This window comes from Myxine glutinosa, chromosome 12, assembly GCF_964187855.1.
Source record: "Myxine glutinosa chromosome 12, kmMyxGlut1.1, whole genome shotgun sequence".
In the NCBI taxonomy this organism is placed as follows: domain Eukaryota; kingdom Metazoa; phylum Chordata; class Myxini; order Myxiniformes; family Myxinidae; genus Myxine; species Myxine glutinosa.
In genome coordinates, this window is record NC_136272.1 from 88,196,507 (window position 1) to 88,211,326 (window position 14,820).

A 14,820-nucleotide genomic window follows, 5' to 3' on the forward strand; every position below is an offset into this window, starting at 1 on the left:
CCTCTTTTTCTTCATTCGAGGCATTTTCCTACTCGAGCTAAAAGCACGTTATGATGTGATTGTGTCAACGATTATTGCGGTCTAGTTTTGTTGTTGATGAAAATAGATTACTGCGTGTTTTACAATTTCGATTCAAAACCGTATTCCGACAAATAGTTAATTTTGCAAAGGATTTGTCAATGGTGTTACGTCTAGTTTTAACTACGGATCGTTAGGACACAATTCTGGCGCCTGCAGATGTGCGCAATATGCGAGGAGTAAGGAAGTAATCAACTCCGTTATCTTGTCCGTATTCGAAGATCCCAACACTTGGGAATGTAAATACTTAGGAGTGATCTATCAACACTAATTTTATTCAGATTTTTTATTTCACAATTAAACAACAGCACAAACAATACACGAATGGCTATGTTGAACAGGATATGATAATTTGTAGCAATGTTAAAAAGCAGCCGTTATAATATACCTATGCTTAAACAGGAGCCGTTATTATAAGATGTAGCAATGGTAAATTGAACCAAAATGATAAGATCTTGAACGTTATGATACGATTGCTTGATAAAACAGGTATGTAAAATTGGTACTATTATGATGGTCAAGAACAGCTATTTTTTGTGCTTCAATAGTTTTTTCAATATTTTCTTGGGAAATGATCTTTGGACCTATTTCTTTGGGTAGAGTTTTGGTACGAGACCGCAACCCGAGAGTATTTCTTTGTGTAGAGTTTTGGTACGAGACCGCAACCCGATAGTATTTCTTTGGGTAGAGTTTTGGTACGAGACCGCAACCCGAGAGTATTTCTTTGGGTAGAGTTTTGGTACGAGACCGCAACCCGAGAGTATTTCTTTGGGTAGGGTTTTGGTACGAGACCGCAACCCGAGAGTATTTCTTTGGGTAGAGTTTTGGTATGAGACCGCAACCCGAGAGTATTTCTTTGGGTAGAGTTTTGGTACGAGACCGCAACCCGAGAGTATTTCTTTGGGTAGAGTTTTGGTACGAGACCGCAACCCGAGAGTATTTCTTTGGGTAGAGTTTTGGTACGAGACCGCAACCCGAAAGTATTTCGTTGGGTAGAGTTTTGGTACGAGACCGCAACCCGAGAGTATTTCTTTGGGTAGAGTTTTGGTACGAGACCGCAACCCGATAGTATTTCTTTGGGTAGAGTTTTGGTACGAGACCGCAACCCGAGAGTATTTCTTTGGGTAGAGTTTTGGTACGAGACCGCAACCCGAGAGTATTTCTTTGGGTAGAGTTTTGGTACGAGACCGCAACCCGAGAGTATTTCTTTGGGTAGAGTTTTGGTACGAGACCGCAACCCGAGAGTATTTCTTTGGGTAGAGTTTTGGTACGAAACCGCAACCCGAGAGTATTTCTTTGTTGGGTTTCTCAGGTCACACAGGCTCTCGTGGCACTTCGCTCTGCAATGATAATAAGAACAAAACAGGATCACCTAATGAGAATACACAAATAGTAAACCAGACATATTTAGTCAAGGTCAAATTGCACTAACAATGAGAAGACTATACATGAATAGTTGGGCCAACTGTCCACCAGAACAGCGAGCCCTGTCCACCAAATTTCACAATCAATAGTAAACTTAACCAATAATTCATAAAACATCAAATTCACCAGCTGCTAAATTATTACCGGGGCATAACAATTGGCCCATGTGAACATCTTAGGTCCTCTACATGTGTGTAAAAACCATACAAATTTAAAAGAGGCCCTAGTTGTCAAGCTAATACTGTGTCGGCGACACTACAAGACAACACGGATATCGTCCAGCAGCGTAGAAAAACAGGGAAGCATGGAGAGGCAACACGGTGAGCACGAACAATCAATTCACGTATTGATCAATAATCAATCACCAGATCAAGCCTCAAGCATTCACCCATGTGAGAGGCAGTTTCAGGTCCATACAATATGTCGATGCGTTTTAAAGATATTTTCCGGAAACAAATTTCCAACCAATCACCTATTGATCATTAATCAACAGATCGGCTCCAAAGTCAAGATACATCATGCCAATCACTCGTGTAACGTTTCAGGTCGATACCTAAAGGCATTCTTAAGATATTGTCCGGAAACCAACGCAGCGAAAGAAAAAATCAAATAAAAATTCTGGTAAACCCATAATCACATGGATATGCCTTAACTAGATGTGAATAGTCGAGCCAAATATGAATATCCACCAGAGCTGCGACCACCCTCCCCTAAATTTACAATAACGAGTGTTAACAAGCAAGGCCGAGTCTCAGGGGAGGCAGAGATGGTGACACAAGTGATTTCTCATCTCATACTCTAATCAAGACAAATTGCATTATCTCACACAATGTTCCTCGTAAAATGGTTGAAACACAAATTAAAAATGGAATTATTTCGATGACACTGACTGAATATCCACCAAAACTGCAACCCCCATGAACAAAACCCTGATCAAAACAGCAACGCCGCCGGCTATATGACCAGTGAGCCTTAAAACATACCAGTGAGAACCTTACAGCACCCAAGTCAGTACAGGGACGAGTGCAATCAGAGACTTGGGTTTAGCAGAGGGCTGTGACCGGAGACCAGACCAGTTGGGTGTGACAGGAAACTCAGTGACTTGGTCCCCACAAGATCAGTGGACAACTGAAAGGACAAATAAACGTAAATGTTATTGCAAGCCAAACCATAGCACAAAGGGTTGTGTAGGATACCACCACAAAATAAGGTTAAAACTAGACATGGATAATCAAACCGATCATGAGCATCCACCAGAGCCTTGAGGCCTCCCCCCCCCCCAATCCCCCAAGTACTGTACAATATTAATTAAATAAAAGAACTATTTTTCTTTTGTAATTAACAAATTTATTAAAATATTTAAAAAACGAGCATGCAAGATAATTTGATACCAGCTGACACTTTGCAAAACCATAGTTGCAGACAGATGCAGCAAATTTATGTGTTTACTCACAGCAAAATCAAAGAGTAGACACCAGTCACCAGGCAGTAGTCTGTACCTTCCAAAGGCGATGAAAGGCAACTATAAATAATAAAAAGGAGCACTTGAAAAACATTGACAGTCTATAACCGTATTCAGTTTAATTTCAAATGAGATAAAAAAGATTGTGTGACAATCAAGCTTATGTGACATAAAACATAACCAGTAAACTTGCAATCATAAAGTACCTCACTGACTGGAATTGGTGCCGGGACGGGTACGGTGATCCGACTGTGAAAGGACTGAGGGTGACTGGAGGCAGTCCAAGACAGACACAACAGATGTCACTGGGTGTTAAAAAGTCAGTGTCAAGACGACGAACGACAGACAAGGACACACGGCAGTCGAGACGAACTGCTACGTTACAGCAAGAGGGCTTCCAAGGACGACACAAGGACTGTAGTCAAACTGGTAATGTCTGAAACAATAAATGCATATTTGAAGGAACCAGTACCACAGTCAACCAGACGTGGATAGTCGAGAGTATTCACCAGAAACATGCCCTTAATACACCACATCACACAAGAAAACGACACCAATAATATCAGAAATATAACTAGACATAAATGCCAAATGGCCTTTGGGCTTTGGGCTTTGGGCCCCTTGCCATAAACAATGGCAGACAAGTCCGATAATAGAGCTCCTTTCGCTCTACAAGGTGTATTCTAATGTTTGCTACCAGGTGGCGAGACTGAGTCGAGCTGCATATATTATCCCATAAGGTCTTACATAAAGGCAGGCGAGTCTGAAAATACAGCCCGCTCTATGAGGCATCGTTAAGGCAATAGTCAATTTCCGGTTTCGTTAAATTTTTGTCACCAGGTGGCCAGACAGAGTGAATACGCATATATTACCCTTTAAAGGAGTGGTTCCTACATATTTTGACACCCCGTGCTGTCTATTCCTGTCGCGATCGATTAATACATATTTTAAAAAAATAATTCAACGTATGCCAAGCAAAGTTAGGATATGTTTCTAAATGTCTAAACAAAAAAATCTTTGACATACCGTTTAAGAGATATTGGCCATGATCCACATTTCCAATAAATCACCTATTGATCAATAATCAATCACCTGGTCTAAAATCAATAGGCCTCAAGTCATTCACTCACGTGAAGGGCACGCCAAGTTTCACGTCGATATGTGAAGGCGTTCTTAAGATATTGTCCGGAAACCAATTTTCAATCAATCACCTATTGATCAATAATGGATCACCTGATCAGGTCTAAAATCAATAGGCCTCAAGCCATTCACCCATGTGAAAGACAATGTGTAAAGTTTCAGGGCGATAGGTGAAGGCGTTGTTCTTAAGATATTGTCCGGAAACCAACCCGGTGGAATTAAACAATAAATTAAAATTCTGCCAAAGCCGTAAGGGCATTTTCCCCTGAGGGGAAATGCTCTAATTTCAGGTATCTGGGCAAAAGTGGCAAAATTCTGGATTTCGCCACTATGTGGACATGCTGAACCAAGAGGCGAGTCAAATAATACATCCTGTTTGCTTATAACAGTGAGCAATGCATATCTGAGCTCTGGAGTCAATATTAACCAAATTATGATTTATTTTGACCATTTGACCAACTTGATCTTCTCGTATGAGACCGCCATTTACAAAATTATAATGCACAGGGAAGCTCCAGGCGCAATATTAGGACCCATTTTGGGCATTTGACCTTGACAAGCGCAAGCATTGTTTATTGATTTGTTTCACTAAACGGCCAACTGTCACCTGAAACCACATGGCTCAATACGAAATCAGTTTGCAATATAGGCCTACCAAGACTTACTTACAGTAACAAGTGAACTACGAAAAACAAAAATTAGATGCCGGATATTCTAGTAAACATTATACAAGAAAAACTTATAAATTTCAGCAAGGATTGATTAATTGAGAAGCAAAAACTGGTAGTATTACTTTATAAAAATCCGACTGTGTTTTTTGTAACAAAACATTCGACCTCCAAAATCAAGACCACTGGCACTGCCCAACTAAAAATTCAACCTGGTACAAAACATTAGGGCCTACTCTGTGAATCAAAATGTACTTGTTATAAAGTTACCACTGGTTACATACAGTAAGTGGTTCGCGGTCGGCTATTGAGACAAAATATAGGATACATCGCGCACATTGACTCACAACCACGTGAGCCGAGCGAGGGCGAGGGCATGTCATACAAACTCGATGTTAACACTGGTTAAACGAGGCGATCAGTTATATTTTACATTTGATTTAGATGTCCGATCATTACACTCATTAACAATCACAATGTTCACAGTATCATATATATATTCGCAGACAAAATGAGACAATCACAGATCGTCCCTCAAATAGTCAAATCACTGTAATCCTACCGCGTGAGAAATATCAATATGGGCGCACAATTTTGGCCCTCAAAAATTCGATCGTTCGGGGTCAGAGTAGCACAGTACAGTTTCTGCGGCCCATCTAACTCAATGCTAATTGGGCGCTTTTCAAATGCTCGTAGCAAAAAAGTGGTCACCTCACCTTGAAAATTCATTCATATATAATGCAAGCATGATCATTTAGCTTGCTTATAAGCATCATTTCGACATAGGTCATTGCGTGAGATTTTTCACAAAAGCGAGTTTTATTACACCACCCCCTCGCAGGCAAAGCACCACTCTGAAATCCCATGTTCGAGGCCGTGAAAACATCAATATTGCGTAGGAATACACGAACACCTGCTGGTGGCTTTCCAACTACAAAATTAATGCACACTGTCCACTCGGATCTGTTCTGCCATAACAAACTCGAAAAACTAACATACATCACATATTCTGTGCTTTCGCAGGACATTATCCGAATCATGGCTCCAAACTACTAGTATCCGATTTTCTAACGCACTAATATAGGCTGCCCACCAAAGAAGCCAGAAACTGTACTGTGCTACCTCAGGCTAAAATTCGGACCGCTCAGACGCCGTTTCAGACACAAACTAACAAAGGTGGGGTGGTAATTCCATCGAGTTTCGGAGATGAATTTACCATCGTTGCCAAAGTTTAATGTAACATGTTTTTTGTTTACATTTATTATATCATGATGTGTTGTTAGGTCAAAACATACTATTGGCCATAACTTGCGAACTACTGCAGATATTGGCTTGAAACAAACGTTAAAATGTTCCTTGACAGAAGGGCTTTTGCATCTCATGGAGCTCGACGAAACGCCTATTTTTGGAGTAATTTTATTCGGATCAGCTCCAAACTTTACAGGAATGTAGTATAGGGTCTAGCGCTCAGCTGATTAATTGTTAATTGTTGGTGTTGACTGACCTTGACCTTCATGGTTAGCACTGGAGGTCGAAAATATTTGACCCCAAGGTAAAATTTTCAACTTTTAGGAAACATATCGTGTAGTACCTCAAATTGAGGCCGTTGATGAGTGTTTCGTATAAATGTCAAGCTTTAGACATTATATAAATGACGTCATTTGGTGACGTTATAAGGCAAACACGTATTTTTCAAGGTCACTCTCTAGAACGATTATCATCGGAATATCTCGTGGGCAGACATTCCTCAAAGAGTCGCTTCTAGTGGATAGCAGTTCTGTTCACCTCAGTGTGACCTGAAGCAAGTCACTCATGTTCACATTTTGGCAAGATACGGTTCACCCTGTGGGTGACATATGTTCATTTATGTTTTAAAACTGTCGCACTCAGGGTCAGGTTAAATGTAGAGGGAACTACACCTACATGCCACACTAAAAGTTAAAGTTATAGGCCCGGGACGTGCCTAAGAGGAGGAGGGTGCAGTGTTGTGGATATGAGAATGGTTTTTTTTTTTTATTGTTGTTGTAAAAGGTTGTTGAAAATATCGCCCCTCCTCCCTCCGTTTGTGGTTGTATAAAGGTAAAAAGGGCGTTCCCGTAGTTAGTTCCATAAAGCATACATGAAGGACACTATAATATCCCTGTTCAGTAGTTTATTTCCTTATTATGTGTATTAGGGTAAGGCCTTGTCTTCCATTAAGATGACACTCCATTGCACCAAGTGAAACAAGATAGATCCCCTTTCATTCCTATTCCCAAAACCTCCATTTCCAACTGCGTCATTGCCAAGCCTCAATTGCCAATTACATCCCCTCCAAGCCTCCATTGCCAACTGCACTGGGCAGTTTGCCAGGTTTGCTACAGCGGTGGGTTGTTGATTTCGCCCCAAAACCACCATTGAACATGTGCTTGGGTCGGGGAAGAAAGGCGTGTCCCCACCTCGTCATAGAGGGGAGGAGTGAGTCAGCCCCACTCAACCAACCACGAACAAGGGGTTGGACTTGGAGAGGGTGTGGAGAGAAACATCAAGGAGGTTCGCGAAGGTTCAGGGGCGTGGCATATATAACCCGCAGAAGACGCCCCCACCTCAGATGAGTCCTGGAAAAAGCACGCGACGTACACACAGCAGCAGCAGCAGCAGCAGCCACAGCAGCTTGGGGCCTTGACGGCAGTTCTTGAGCATGGCCGCGAAGGAACGACGGCTGCTAAACGCGCCGATCGTGCTGCAGTACCCGTGGACCTTCCTCTCCCTCCAGCCATTCACCTCCTGCCAGTCCTATCATCATTCCCCGCGTGAGTCTGTCCTTGTTTGTTCTGTCCCTGGGTTAATTAAGACTGTAGGTAAGCTAGCGTTGCCCTGTGTCTCTAATATCTTCTGTACATTATTTTATTATCTTTCCTTCTCCTTGGTTACTTTGAGCGTGTACATAGTAGGAATAAATTTAGTAGTATTTCCAACCTTTTGGTCTTCTTCTTCTTCTTCACATCCGTGTCGCCTTTGTCTTTTCCCTATTGAATACCTGTGGCGCGATCCGGCCAACGTTCGGGAATCGGGTTAGTCGGGGTAACTGTTAGGGCCGCGGGGCCATCCGCTCGGCAAACCAACATCTTATCCGCGGTCCGTAACAATATATTAACTTGAATTTTATCAGCATATAAATTGTGCTGTATGTATGGATGTGTATTAGGCATAAATGATATGGGAAAATAGGAAAGAAAATCTTGCTGGTTTGAACTATTGTGAGTTTTAAAACGGAATGCATTGTGAATCTTAAACCAAGGGACAGACATGAACGCGCTGTTACGTTATTTATACTCAGAACGCGATGTCACATGTACCTGCAACATATTTGTTAATCTCGCACACCTACATTGGCATACTGGTGTCAGTAGTACTTACTGGGTGCATAGAAATGGATGAGCAACAGTTAAGGGGGGTGTAAAAACACTTACTTGCATATTTTCTACGAAAGTAGGGGTTTCAATAAGTGGTAGCTGTACACATGGGATACATCAAATTAAGTTTTGGAGTTCAAACAAAGTCACTGGTTAACAGATGGGAATGGATAGTAAATAAATTTTTCGATGCTGGGTAAATTAAGTGAGATATTACAAAGACTTATAAGAGCTATTGTTCTTCCTTATAGCAGTGGGAAGAGGGGAAAAAAGTTTTTAGACCCAACATAATGAATCTATAAATGAATGTGATAGGGATGATATCCTCAATTTGTACTAATTATTTGATTATGGGTAAAGGAATTAATTTATCGTAGTGGATTGTTAACAGCAACCTGAAAATGTCCTGAGAGTGTGCATCCATGTAATCAGAAATCCCAGATTTGTTTTTACAAACAACATTTTGGTAGAGGTCTTATGTGGACGAGCACTTGCTTGGTAGATAAAAAAGGTACTGCATGTTGGCAGCCACTTTGGTGGCCATTTAGACCGAACAAATTGGGAGAAACTGTAATTGAATATGTAATTTACAGATGAGTATTTTGGAAGAAAAAGGGAATTTATTGAGATGAGAGATATTTTTCGAAGTTTTATTAAAGTGTTATAATATGACATTTGGCAAGGCAAACTATTGGATGGGAAAATTAGATCTGGTTATAGAATAAATTTATTGACCCCTTGAAGTTAATTCTTTGAATCATTGTTTCACTGGCATTTTGAGTTCACATTGGATATAGTTTGGTAGAGCTTTGGTTAAAACCTTCGGTTATGGTATTTTGGAACGAATTGATAAACCATAGGAGATTGATAAGAATAGAAACAAATATGGACCCAAAATAGAGAGTTGGATTCATGCCTCTCATTGCAAGCGAGCACATGGGGCTAAGGTGGATGGTCCCACAGAAAATGAGGCTGCACCTAGCAGCCCAGCAGAACATTTAGTAGCAGCTAAATGATAGTCGTGATTTACATTCATTTGAATTACATTTTAACACCCCTTGCATTGATAAACATTGCATTTTCACCATGTAGTATTCCTACTTGGGATAGTGACATTTATTTGCCTACATGACATACCATTATCTACTGATATTAGCGCAGAATGAGGGATAATGTATCACAACTATACTCATGATCAGGGGATTTAGTTGGACCCCGGGATATAGGGGAATCAGGGAAAGGCAAATAATCAGATTTATGTTAAACTAGGGCATGCCCGTACTATATCTATATCTAAAATTATATCCCCCCCTCTATTTACATGAAATGGTTTGGTCCAAAGCGAACGGCTTGCGAGTACGGTGACAATCCCCCCACTCTATTTACATGAAATGGTTTGGTCCAAAGCGAACGGCTTGCGAGTACGGTGACAATCCCCCCCCCCCCCCTCTATTTACATGAAATGGTTTGGTCCAAAGCGAACGGCTTGCGGAGTTTGGTAAAGAAATCGCCATAGCGTGCACAAAAGCGCAGGAAAGCGAAAGAATCGCAAATTAGTTTTAATTAGTTTTAAAACATAGTTTAACAGCAACAAAGTTTGCCAACGTGAAATAAATGAATACGCTCTCAAATGTGCCGTCCGAGGCAGAGTGTGTTCGCCACGTTCGGCACACGCGATAGCTCGCTGCTCTCTGATTGGTTGAATCGTTTTTTGGACATAGCTCGGTAAGTAATTGTCCAATTAATATGAAACCTTGAAAAGGCACATCCTCGGGTCCCCAGCAATATACCTGGCAAGTTTAAAGTATATCGGACCCGTGGTTGTCGAGAAACAGCGGTCACAGACAAACAAACAAACAAACACACATACAGAGATTACTGGAATTATAGATAGACTAGGGCATGCCCGTACTATATATATATCTAAAATTATATCCCCCCCCCCCCCTCTATTTACATGAAATGGTTTGGTCCATGAAATGTTTTGGTCCATTCGCAACGCCAAAGCGAACGGCGAACACTTTACATGAAATGGTTTGGTCCATGAAATGTTTTGGTCCATTCGCAACGCCAAAGCGAACGGCGAACGGCTTGCGAGTACAGTGACAATCCCCCCCCCCCCCTCTATTTACATGAAATGGTTTTAATTAGTTTTAAAACATAGTTTAACGCCAACATATGGCATGCACGTACCCGTACTATCCGTAATGGCGCACGCTCTCACAGGAGCTCCGGAAGGTCGCATATCGCAGGAAAGCGAAAGAATCGCAAATTAGTTTTAATTCGTTTTAAAACATAGTTTAACGCCAACATAGCGCCAACATAGTTTGCCGACGGGAAATAAATGAATACGCTCTCAAATGTGCCATCCGAGGCAGAGTGTGTTCGCCACGTTCGGCACACGTGATAGCTCGCTGCTCTCTGATTGGTTGAATCGTTTTTTGGACATAGCTCGGTAACTACTTCTGCGATTAATTTAAAACCTTGAAAAGGCACATCCTCGGGTCCCCAGCAATATACCTGGCAAGTTTCAAGTATATCGGACCGGTAGTTGTCGAGAAACAGCGGTCACAGACAAACAAACAAACAAACAAACATACACACAGAGATTACTGGAATTATAGATAGATAGTAAGGGATTTTTAGGGATTTTTTCTTTCATTAACCTGTTAGGAAGTTTGTTAGTTATGATATTGAATTTTATTGACATGTAATTATGTTATAGGTATGGACATATACAAGGGGTAGCTCACATGTTTTACAGATGGATACAGGTGGGACAAAGGGAAACACCTTATCAAGACAAGCCGACCAATCAAGGGAAACAAGAGACTTCTACTTCGGATACTCCTTGAAAATGGTGATATTTATCCTAGGAATGGGTTCTCTAGTAGTGGGGACTCTGTGTTGCATGGATTATTTTGGGGGTAATGAGAGAACAAAACGCAACACTAGTGAACGACATACAGATATATGATCAGGCGGAACGACAAAAGCAGAAGAGAAGTTTGATGGAAGATAAGGACACACCTTTAGAACCCGATGGCTTACACGGGATGAATACTTTTTTACATTTAGCCCACACAAGGGCTGCTATAGCAAAGGAAAGTAATTGTTGGATATGTACACAAATGCCGCATTCTCGTGAGATCGGAGTACCATTGGAGGCAGTTCCTTTTGGTTGGGCAGAGTTATGTAGCCGTTTCTCAGACACCCTGATAGCAGCAGATTTTGAAGGCTCAATGTCAGGGAGAATAGGATGGCAAAGAGGAGGATATAATTGTTACCAATTTGAGGACAGTTATAGACCTGCATATGATAAGAACAAAATGCCCTCTTACATGACTATTCAACAACAAACGAAAGGATTAATGTGTATCACCAGATGCCAAACACCTAGGCATAACAAGTTTATGGGAACCTCCAAATGCCACGGTTATGGTCGCGAAGAAGGCTGGATGAGAATGCCTGTCCCACTAGGACCAAATGGCACGAAGGGTTTAACTTTGTATTGGGAAGGCACTTGTGGAATGGACAGCACATGGACATATAATAATACATATTTTATATGTGGACACAAGGCATATCCGTATCTTCCGTCGGGATGGTTCGGAACATGTTTTCTGGGGTTTGTGCTTCCACACATGCGCTTGTTAACAAAGTCACCAACGCATATCCTGCATTCTAGGCAGAAAAGAACTATTAGCATGGGGGAATGGACTGGAATGGTAATATTTCCATTTTATGGAACCTGGAAGGCAGGGCGAGAACTTAGGCACATGGCATTGGCTATGGAGAAGTTGGCAAATAAAACAGCTAGTGGATTGGAAAAACTTACGAGAGAGCTGGCAGCAACAAGAACGATGGCATTGCAAAATCGTATGGCATTAGATATGCTGTTAGCAGAAAAAGGAGGTACATGTGCAGTCATTGGTACAGATTGTTGTACGTACATACCTGATAATACAGAAGAAATTTATAACATAGCCGATACAATCAGACAAGAGGGAGCAAGATACCACGATTATATAAAAGGGGGTGCCTTTGCATGGTTGGGAAACACATTTGGAGGAGTAGCAGCTAAGATACTCCAATACTTGTTTGTTGGTTTCGTAGTTATATTGGCAATTGTTTTAGTGGTGGCTTGCTTGAAAGCCTTAGTGACTGTGTGTTTGAATAAGGTAACCAACAACACTATGATAATGCATGAAGTGACAAATGAGGAAAGAAATGTGGAACCACAAGAGGAAGACTTTTATGGCGACATAAATACTGAGATTAAAAGATTGAATCAAGTGATGTTGCAAATGAATACAGTAGAGTTAAGATAATGGCATAACGACAATGTTATGAATTGTGTCAGTTTTACAAGATCGGTGAGCTCATATCACCATGAGTTACACACTGTTAATAAAAAAATTAAAAAAATAAAAAGTGGGGAGGAATTATGATAATAATACATTATGCTTAATTTGTTGGTTTGCAAAATTTGTTGGGAATTAGATATTCCTGTTTGTGATTGTAATCATATACACTCATTATTAATGCATTTATTTTCTGTGAGTAGTGCTAAAATAACTGCATGAGTTTTAATTTTCAAACTATATTGATTTGAAAGCAATTTTAAATGCTATTCTTAGTTTAGTAATAAAATACATACCTGATTGAATATTATTTGTGTGACGCATATAAATGAATATAGCTTTTTGAATGTTTTAAGGAAAAACAACAAAGTGTTGAATGTGAAACTGTCGGAAGATATACATGACTATGCTGATTTCATGGTAAGATGTACCCTATCTGATTCAGTGTGTGTGGAAAGCAGATTCAGATGTGACTGAGTAAAAGGATAAGACGAGATCACATTTTGAAGGGAGTGCTAACGGAATTTGGGAAGAAGTTCGAGAAAGAAAATTTGTAGCTAAAAATGAAGTTAATCTTGGCATACACCCTCCTTCTCAAAGAATGATGAAGACAAACTCCTTTGGAAGATTGGAGATGGATGCTTACCTTCACCAAGGAAAATTTATGTGACCATTTGCCTGGATCACACTGCAACATCTATCTATAATTCCATTAATCTCTGTGTGTATGTGTGTATGTGTGTTTGTATGTGTGTTTGTATGTGTGTATGTTTGTCTGTGACCGCTGTTTCTCGACAACTACCGGTCCGATATACTTGAAACTTGCCAGGTATATTGCTGGGGACCCGAGGATGTGCCTTTTCAAGGTTTGAAATTAATCGGACAAGTACTTACCGAGCTATGGCGATTTAGCCGTTCGCCGTTCGCTTTGGCGTTGCGAATGGACCAAACCATTGCATGTAAATAGAGGGGGGGGGTTCTGTGGTCGTTGCGAATGGACCAAACCATTCATGTAAATAGAGGGGGGGGGGGGGGTTCTGTGGTCGTTACTGCCACGTGGTTTCAAAGTTTTTTTTTGTTGTTGTTGTTTGCACGCATGTTTTTTTGCACCCACGTACGGGCACGCCCTAGGATGTTTACACACACACACCCCTACACAAAATTTTTTTTTTTTTTTTTTTTGGCAAGGAACGGGCACCCACGTACGGGCACGTCCTAGCTTATATATAGTACGGGCATGCCCTAGTCTATCTATAATTCCACTAATCTCTGTGTGTATGTTTGTTTGTACGTTTGTATGTTTGTATGTTTGTATGTCTGTGACCGCTGTTTCTCGACAACTACCGGTCCGATATACTTGAAACTTGCCAGGTATATTGCTGGGGACCCGAGGATGTGCCTTTTCAAGGTTTGAAATTAATCGCAGAAGTAGTTACCGAGCTATGTCCAAAAAACGATTCAACCAATCAGAGAGCAGCGAGCTATCACGTGTGCCGAACGTGGCGAACACACTCTGCCTCGGATGGCACATTTGAGAGCGTATTCATTTATTTCCCGTCGGCAAACTATGTTGGCGCTATGTTGGCGTTAAACTATGTTTTAAAACTAATAAAAACTAATTTGCGATTCATCGTAACTGCGATATACGACCTTCCGGAGCTCCCGTGAGAGCGTGCGCCATTACTGATAGTAATTCAATTAAAAACATAAAAACATTGTCCCAATTCAGTCAGAGCGAAGGGCGTTGTTTTAAGCGAAGAGTGTTTTATTTTTCCCCTTAAATTCAGTCGCCGGACGGTGAAAGCTTTTTTTGGGGGGCAGCTACTGGCAGCCACGTACGGCCAATCACAGGACACGTTGTTGTGTCGACGTGCCGTGTTGTTTTCCCTCGCGGTTTGGAATGTTTTTCCTTTTCATTTTTTTTCTCTTCTCTTTCTACTTGATGATGGTAGCAGTTCTGTACTCGCAAGCCGTTCGCCGTTCGCTTTGGCGTTGCGAATGGACCAAAACATTTCATGAACCAAACCATTTCATGTAAAGCGTTCGCCGTTTGCTTTGGCGTTGCGAATGGACCAAAACATTTCATGGACCAAACCATTTCATGTAAATAGAGGGGGGGGGGATATAATTTTAGATATATATATAGTACGGGCATGCCCTAGTATAAAAGAAAGGCGATCACTTACTCTTGTTCGAAGACTTCGAACATTCATCACATCAGCAATTGCAGGACAACGACATTTTACCTGCAACCTCTACGAAATGTGGGGACATATGTTATTACTTCA

The 14,820-nt window shown here is 41.1% G+C and overlaps 1 long non-coding RNA gene across 1 annotated transcript; it reads right to left on the reverse strand.

Annotated features, from left to right (window-relative positions):
* Positions 1 to 356: 356 nt before the first annotated feature.
* On the reverse strand, positions 357 to 3,025 carry LOC144888367 (uncharacterized). Its single transcript, XR_013620962.1, has 3 exons — positions 2,957 to 3,025; positions 2,487 to 2,631; positions 357 to 1,418 (listed from the first exon to the last, which is right to left on the reverse strand). It is a non-coding gene; the product is annotated as an uncharacterized LOC144888367 (long non-coding RNA).
* Between the last annotated feature and the right edge of the window lie 11,795 nt (positions 3,026 to 14,820).